The following is an 8779-nucleotide window of genomic DNA, read 5'->3' on the forward strand; positions in this document are numbered from 1 at the left end:
CGTTTCTTACTTCTTACCTTTATCACCTTTAATTATAGCAAACAGTTCATATTCAAATTGCCATCATTTTTCAAGCTTAAATTTGTTTTCTTTTGTTTCATTTTTGTGACCAATATAACAAGATTAGCATTTAAAATTGTGCCAGGTGAGTATCGAATCATACCTTTCTAAAGAGGCAACTGATCAGAAAAAGTATTTCCTGGATATTAGTTCTTAGTAGGGTTTCTAAGTGTGTGGTAAAAACAAAATTATACTGAGAAAATATCACCACTTATAAAAATACAATCAAGAATCGGTTTAAGCCTACCTTCGATGTTCAAATTACCGTATCTGATTTCCATGAAAAACGAAGATGTATTTCAGCGAGGTTTTATGTAATCTAGTGGGCTGTATCTGAAGGGAAGTTGTAAATTAAGGGATTTTAAATGACATCTAATCTGAAGTATGAACAAGAGCAGAGTTTGTTATTATAAAGTTTTTGAGAACATCCTGCCATTTCCTCCCTTAATTGGTGGAATTAATGACAAGATATATTGTAAATATTGCAAGGCAATATAAATGACATTTGGAGAAAAATTGTCACTGGATTTCTTTCTTTTCCACCCCACCCCATCTTTTTTTCTGTAATGCCTCTGCCCCAACCATTGATTCAAACCCTGGGAAACAGCATTGCTCCATAGATTCCTATTGCTCATCAGATAAGGTCTGGGTGATGTCATAGAATCATCATCACCACAGCCTGTAACTGACCTTAAGAAAAAATACACACATTTAACCATTTATTTGATTCCAGTGCTTGCTAGAAGCAGGCACTGCAATTAAAGAGGAAAAGGAAACGGAGATGAAAAGAGGCAGGAGAGAGTAGAGAAAGACATACCCAGTACATGGGCCCAGGTCTAACTTTACATACAGGTATGGACTTTTCATTCATTCATTCATTCATTCATTCATTCATTCAAAAACTGTGCAGTGACTACCATGTTCCAGCTGGATGATAGACCATAAGGAGAGAGTAGGGGTGCTTGGGAGGCTCAATTGATTAAGCGTCCAACCCTTGATTTTGGCTCAGGTCATGATCTCACAGTTTGTGAGTTCAAGTCTGGCATCAGGCTCTGTGCTGACAGTGTAGAGCCTGCTTGGGACTCTCTCTCTCCCTCTCTCTCTCTGCCCCTCCCTCTCCCACTCTCAAAATACATAAATAAACTTTAAAAAAAATAGGGAGAGAATAAAGGAAGTAAATAATCATACAAAGAAGTATAAATCAGTGACTCTAAAAAGAAAAAAAACAAACAAAGGATTTCATTAAAGAACTTGGGGGAAGTTTCCCAAGGACATATCATAAGGACATATCATTTGAGCTAAAATCTGAAGGATTTTAAAATCATTTGAGCTAAATAATATCATTTGAGCTAAAATCTGAAGGGTAATACTGGGTATATAGGAGAAGAAAAATCTTTTCTAGGAGTGCATTCAGCAGAGCAAAGGCCTATGTCCCAAGGAAGCATGGTGGGTGAAGAGAAATTGAAAAGACAGAAAGTGTCCAATATGGTGAAAGCACAGGGGAAGTACAGTGTGAAAGAGGCTTGAGCCTTAGACAGAGCAGGACAACATACAGCTCACAGAGCCTTATGTTAATGACCTGGGGAGGGTTTCCAATCCCAATGACCAATGTATTACCTCTCTCCAACATGTGCCACTGGGCTTGAAATCCTTTCCCTGGAAGATAAAGCATACTGATCAAAAGCTAGTTGCCCAGACTGCTAATCAGGAATTTTAGCAGGAATTTGGATGGCAGAACAGCTACACAAAACACTGTGTTTCCAAAAAACCAACTTTCCATTCTACATACTGGTGTGTGCTCTTGCCTTTGGGATATAAGGTGGTGAACAAAACACAATATCTGAAGCAAGGCCTGGAGAGAAGTGATAATACAGAAGTGACGTTGTTTTCCATTCTCTTTAATATTCTTAGGTAAGTTACATAGAGACAAATTTCAGACCATTATAACAAATAATTTCCTAATACTGTGATCCAAAGACTGGGTGGGCTTTCAAGAAGAAAGACTGTTCTTGTGCTTGAGATGTCCATGTATAGACCTGACGGACAGATCAGATATCTGAAGCATATATGGTGGATAGTTAAATACACAGTAGCCAGTATGTTTGCCATTCTCGATAGATAGATATAGATATAAGTCTATCGATCTTTTTTTTTTTTTAATTTTTTTTAACGTTTATTTTTGAGACAGAGAGAAACAGAGCATGAATGGGGGAGGGTCAGAGAGAGGGAGACACAGAATCCGAAACAGGCTCCAGGCTCTGAGCTGTCAGCACAGAGCCCGACGCGGGGCTCAAACTCACGGACTGCGAGATCATGACCTGAGCGAAGTCGGCCGCTTAACTGACTGAGCCACCCAGGCGCCCCTATCTATCGATCTTAACCAGAACATTTATTGTGTGACTAATCGCTGAAATCCTTAAGATGAACTCGATGCCTCAACTGCTGCCATCGTGGGTTGATGTGTTGTTCCTTCATGGAGTCCAGGCCTGAATCTGCAGTGTACAACTTTTAGATGCCTCATTCAACCAGTCCCAGTGCTACTTCGTCTTTTAGCCTTGGTGCTTTGGTTACACTTTCTCTTCCACTGGATAGGACAGCCACATTTTCCACAGGCCTGCTTCTGAAGGTGGTGGGCCTTAGAGTCACAGCAGAAGCACAATGTGTGTGTCTTATTGTGACACTTTCCAAATGATGATGTCCGCTTTGTCATCTTGTTTCTGTGGCTGAGACCAAAGAGGCGAGAAGACAAGGCACCTATTCCTGATACTCTTCATTATGCTGTGAACATTCTCCTTTTTAATGGGCAACATGTGTTGTCTCAGTGGGTACAAAATGACAAAACAGGAGTAGAAAAATGACCCCTGATTGTCAAAAACCAAGACAAAGATGCTTGAAGGACTCAGACCATAAAAATTTTGTCCTAAACAAAATTCGGGGAATATTTGGGAATGCATACGAAAAGCCAGGCTACAGTGCCCCCTATTAAATATTCTTTAGATCTTTGGTGAGGAGAAAATATAAAATAATAAAGCTGAAAGCTAAAAATTCTGAAAATTATCTATTTTTCTGACCATTTCAGGTACCTGATCCCTACCCTAACCTGGTCCAAACACAACTTAAACCTTTATAATAAGTGGAAATCAAGAGGAGTGCAACCCTCTGACATCAATCCCCACCCCACATCCAGCTCTGGAGTAGAATCCAGGAAGATACAAAGTTCATACTTTCCCCCATGTCCTAAGGAGCAGTAGAGAAAACATAGTTTCCGTGGGCAAAAGTGGGATGAAAATAGTATAATATATTTAATGCTCCTAGGAAGCACTTGGATGTGGCACAGAAACTTGAAGATGCCTTTCTATAGGGATAAAAAGACATAGCTGTGACTTGAGTGAACCAACAGTTGAAGACCAGAAGGACAAGGTCAACAGCATGGACTGTTCACTTGTACTAATTACTGTAGACATCCATTTTGATTGTTTGTGCCTGTGCCATTTTGATTTTTAGATATTTTTAATGTATTTTGGTGATTATCCCTGATCACTACAAAAGTAAAGTTGATATATGACAATACACACCGGATTCCGTCCTCTTCTACATTGGCACCCATTAAGTTTCTAGACAGGTGAAAAAGAGGATGGAAAAGAGCTCATAAATTGAGATTACATTTCTATGACCAGAAGAATGGCAATCTCAAATGGAATTCAAGTTCAGTTACAGAAAAATGACGTTACACTCCCTACACACCTGACAGTGTGGATCAAGAGTCATATATATGTACACACATTTTATATACACGTGTACGCACTCCCTAGAGTTTGCAGCAACATGTAGTAGTGGCCCTCTATGTAGGTTCACTTTTTGTGATACCAGTCAATATGAGACAGGAAGTACTAACTCAGAGCTTTCACATCTAAAACAAGAATCTCTTGGGGCAACTGGGTGGCTCAGTCGGTTGAGTGTCCATCTTCGCTTCAGGTCATGATCTCAAGGTTCATGAGGTCAAGCCCCACATTGGGCTCACTGCTGTCAGCGTGGAGGCTGCTTCAGATCCTCTGTCCCCCTCTCTCTGCCCCTCCCCTCCTTGTGCTCTCCCAAAAATAAATATTAAAAAAAATCTCTTCCCCTTGGGAGAGGAAAAATTACTTAAGTCACTTAACTGGAAGCAAAAGAAATTCAAAATATAAACCTGTAGAAGTGACAACAAAAACATACAGCCCAATCAACTTAAGAATTCTCCTGGTAAACATCATCTAGGTGTCAGGATTCAGTAAGGATGTTGTTGATTTTATACAAAGTTTCCACCAAGTCATAGCCCAATTCTCACAGGCAGCTCAAGTCTGATGAACTGCTCACTGGAGCAGAACAGCCTAAATGCACTCCTTGTAAAAATCACCTGTAGTCACTTGAAGTCACCGCACATTGGCGAGTAGTGTCCTGCCTCAGAGCCTGGCTGTTTCAACTAAAACACATCACCAAAACGGGTATACACACCTCTTTGTCCACACCTGGTTGGTCCCTGATGCATACTTCTACTGTACTTAATATTTATTCTCTTACAGTTAAGGGCTAGGGAAAGAAGTATGGGAATAAGATGCAAAAGCTAAAATAGGAGGATACTTGGTGAGGTTGGTATTTCGGGAGTATAGGCATGTCCAGGGGGCCACAGAAAGTTGCATTCATCGGTTTTGCTAATTTCATATTTGTTATTTACTTTGCCCTTTTGAGGCCACGTGGTAGGGGGCAGGGCTAAGAATAAAACTGAAGTCTTTTGACTTCAAATCAAGGTAATTTCTACTACACCATATTGCCTTTAATCATGTTGTGGAATGTGGGATGCTGGAGCTATTTGAGGAAGCCAAATAAAATGGAACCCTCACTCTACCTGGTAGTAAGTTTTTCACCAAATGGACTGAGAATACAAGAACAATAGGTAAGACTAACTTAGAAGATGGCAGAACCATAAACCTACAAATAACTAAATGGACAGAGAGAACAATTTTAATTTCAGGGATTAGTGTCCAAAGAAGGGCAGGAACTTGAAAAAAAAATGTGTTATAACTATTATTCCAAGTTTATACCAAAGTATCGTTCTTATGCTTAGTTTCCCTTTTCTCAGCATCCCTCCTTCATATAGATGCATTTTAAAATTCAACTCAATTCTGATGCTATCTAGCTAAAGATAGCATCAGATTCCACAGGTTTCCTCCTACAAGGCCACCCCGCCCCCATTTAGATCCCAGTTGCAAGCCACCCCAGCTTTTTACTTGACTGACAACAGGTGGGAGATTTCAACAATCACTCCAGAACTCGGGGAAAAACTTACATTTACCAGTTTCAACTGCCAGATGAAGAGATACACAGGGTAAGCATGCGAACAAAGGAAGCTCTGTCCTTGTGGAATTTAGGGCCCAGCTTGGTGGCACGTGGGAGAATTATGGTTCCTCAAGCATGAAGGTCTCCTTAAAAGGGCCTAAACGTTGCCTTCTTGTTTTTTTATGGAGGCTTCCTTAAATAGTCATGATTGACTAAGGCACTGGCTATTGGCTGATTCAATCTCCAGCCCCTCCCCTCCCGGATGTGTGTGGGGGGAGGGACTAAAATCATATGGTTTAATCATATGGTTAATGCCCCTGGCAATGAGCTCCCCAACCTCTTGTGTGGGATCTAAAAGTTGCCTTTATTAATAGAAAGACCTCCATTTCACCTTTGTGGCTCTGAAGCATTTTCAGGAACTGTGAATGAAGACCAAATATATCTGAGAAATATATTTGGGTCATCTGAATGGCTAAATATTTATTTTTTATAAGTCATTCTATCACAAGTCATAATATAGTCTTCTTCACATAGCTTCTATGATAATCAAATAGATGATAAGTGTAGAGGTTTTTTTGTAATTGGAATGTCCTATACAAGTGCCATTACTTGTTGTTGCAGAATTACAGTGAATTGAATCAATTTGCCTTCAAGGTATTAATTTTTCCTTGGTGGAGAAGAGAAACCCTGAAATCTGTGTGTGCCCCTTTTATGGCCCTTTGATAGTCATGGGAAGACTTCTTAAAGGGGCGATGTATCTGTACCTACATCTACAAGTATATATGCATCAACATATCTCTGTATCTATATGGAACCTAGCATTTCTCTGACCTATTCTGACAGTCACTTGAAAGATTTCCGTGCAGGGGAAAAGCTCAGGATAGTAAACACCTTGTCAATTTGTTAATGAGTTGTTAATACTTTTTTTTTTTTTTTTTTTACTGCAAAAGCCTTTATCCCAATGGAGACCCAATTTAATGAATTAGGCTATATTCGAAAGAAGCTTATTTTTGCCCAGGTTGCAGGGATGTTTAGCACCTAGAAGTGGCTGTAAACTCAAATGTCCAGAAAGGCTAGACAGATTGTTTCGATTAGTGAAACTGCACATATTCACCGAGTGGTGAAAACCAGGACAAACCAAAAATTGCATTTCTTGCCTAGAGGGGGCAGCTGCTATTCAACAGCAGCTGACCGAATGTTGCCTAATATTTCCCCCATGTTCCAACCTTTCAAGAGAAGATAAAAACCTAGATTTTTATAATTTTTTTCTATTTTTAAAATATACCATGAATACCATAAATAATTCAATCTAGTCCATGAACTTCTTTGAAATTCATGCCCTACAACCAACACAGGCAGAGCTACCTTCTTGTCCGTTTTCTGTAAGGTCATGATTAAATTTTAGTTCTTTCTGTTTCAAGACCCCAGTGGTGAAGCAAGGCCTGTGTAGGAGTCAGCATGCAGCCCGTCCATCCCCTGAATCAGCTAACCTTGGCTGCACATTGGAATCACCTGGAGAGCTTTAAAAATACTGAAGCCTGTGTCCCAGTCCCAGAGATTTTAATTCACCTGGCCTTGGTTGGAGCCTGGGCGTGGGAATTTTAAACAGCTTCCCAGGAGATTCTAATTTGCAACCTGGTTGTGGTTACCAAAGTGATGAAAGGAAATTGAGGGTCTGCCCAGTGCCTAAAGCAGTGGTTATTGGTAACCCACTAGGAGTACATTCTTCAGCCAGCAATGGGAAAGTGCTTGCTGAAGTCTTATGGGGATCACATCTGCAATGGAAGTGGTCCTAAACACTTACAGATTAAAATCCTAAATAGCAAAGAATTTCTACAGTGTTTTTAGACTATATTTAAACTTTTCTTATTTTTCAGACAGTGCTTAAAGTTTGCATAAATCCTGCAAACTGTTTCTATAATACTAAATAAAAGGTGTTTTATCTTTTTTTTTAATTTTTTAATGTTTATTTATTTCTATGAGAGAGACAGAGAGCATGAGCAGGGAAGGGGCAGAGACAGATGGAGACACAGAATCCTAAACAGGCTCCAGACTCAGCTGTCAGCACAAAGCCTGATGCGGGGCTCAAACCCACAAGCCATGAGCTCATGACCTGAGCTGAAGTCAGATGCTTAACCGACAGAGCCACCCCGGTGCCCCAAAAGGTGTTTTATCTTACTTTGTCACTTAGGTGTCCTTTAGACACCTAAGTGTCCTAAGTGGTTGTCTAAAGGACAAACAGTTGGACACTACTACAGGTGGATGAAATAAGGCCCAGTACTTTTGTAACTTCAGTGACATGTTATTCTTGTCTATCCAGCTTTTCTTCCCTACTGGAAACAGAACTCCTCTCTGCTAAGTGGAACCCATTCTTTTTTTTTTTTCTTTTTCAGTGTAGTTAACATACAGTGTTATATTAGTTTTAGATGTACAATATAGTGATTCAACAACTCCATATATTATTCAGTGCTCACAATAAGTGTACTCTTAATTCCCTTCACCTATTCATCCATCCCCCACCCACCTCACCTCTGGTAACCATCTGTTTTTTCTCTATAGGGAAGGATCTGTTTCTAGGTTTGTCTCTCTCTCTCTCTCTCTTTTTTACTTTGTTCATTTCTTTTGTTTCTTAAAGTCCACATATGAGTTAAATGACATGGTAACTGTCTTTCTCCAAGTGGCATAATTTTGCTTAACATTATACTTTCTAGATCCATCCATGTTATTACAAATGGCAAGTTTTCATTCTTTCTTATGGCTGAATAATATATATATATATATATATACACACACACACACACACACACACACACCTATACCACATCTTCTTTATCCATTCATCTATCGATAGACACTTGGGCTGCTTCCATAATTTGACCATTGTAAACAATGATGCAATAAACATAGGGGTGAGTGTATCCCTTCAAATTAGTGTTTTCATATTCTCTGGGTAAATATCTAGCCAACAGACACATGAAAAGGTGTTCAACATCACCCATAATTCGGGAAATGCAAATCACAACCACGGTGAGATACCACCTTATACCTGTCAGAATGGCTAAAATAAAAAACTCAAGAAACAACGTGTTGTCTAGGATGTAGAGAAAAAGGAATACTTGTGTACTATAGGTGGTAATGCAAACTGGTGCAGCCACTGTGGAAGACCATATGGCGGTTCCTCAAAAAATTAAAAATAGAACTACCCTATGATCCAGTAATCACACTGTAGGGAACCCATTCTCAAGACTCAGATGACACTGACGATGGTCCCCCCACCAACCCCACACTGCCTGTCCCTTAATATACACCAATTGAAAAAGGGTTAGCCAAGCCCTGCCATCCACCTGGCCACAGTGACTGATTCAGGAAATGACCCAAGGAAGAAAGTCAATCTTCCCTTAGATTT

At 39.8% G+C, this 8779-nt stretch overlaps 1 pseudogene; it reads right to left on the reverse strand.

The window, feature by feature from the left end:
- Window positions 1-2438: 2438 nt before the first annotated feature.
- Window positions 2439-3785, reverse strand: LOC122492358 (annotated as a pseudogene).
- Between the last annotated feature and the right edge of the window lie 4994 nt (window positions 3786-8779).

Source organism: Prionailurus bengalensis, chromosome C2 (genome assembly GCF_016509475.1).
Source record: "Prionailurus bengalensis isolate Pbe53 chromosome C2, Fcat_Pben_1.1_paternal_pri, whole genome shotgun sequence".
NCBI lineage: Eukaryota > Metazoa > Chordata > Mammalia > Carnivora > Felidae > Prionailurus > Prionailurus bengalensis.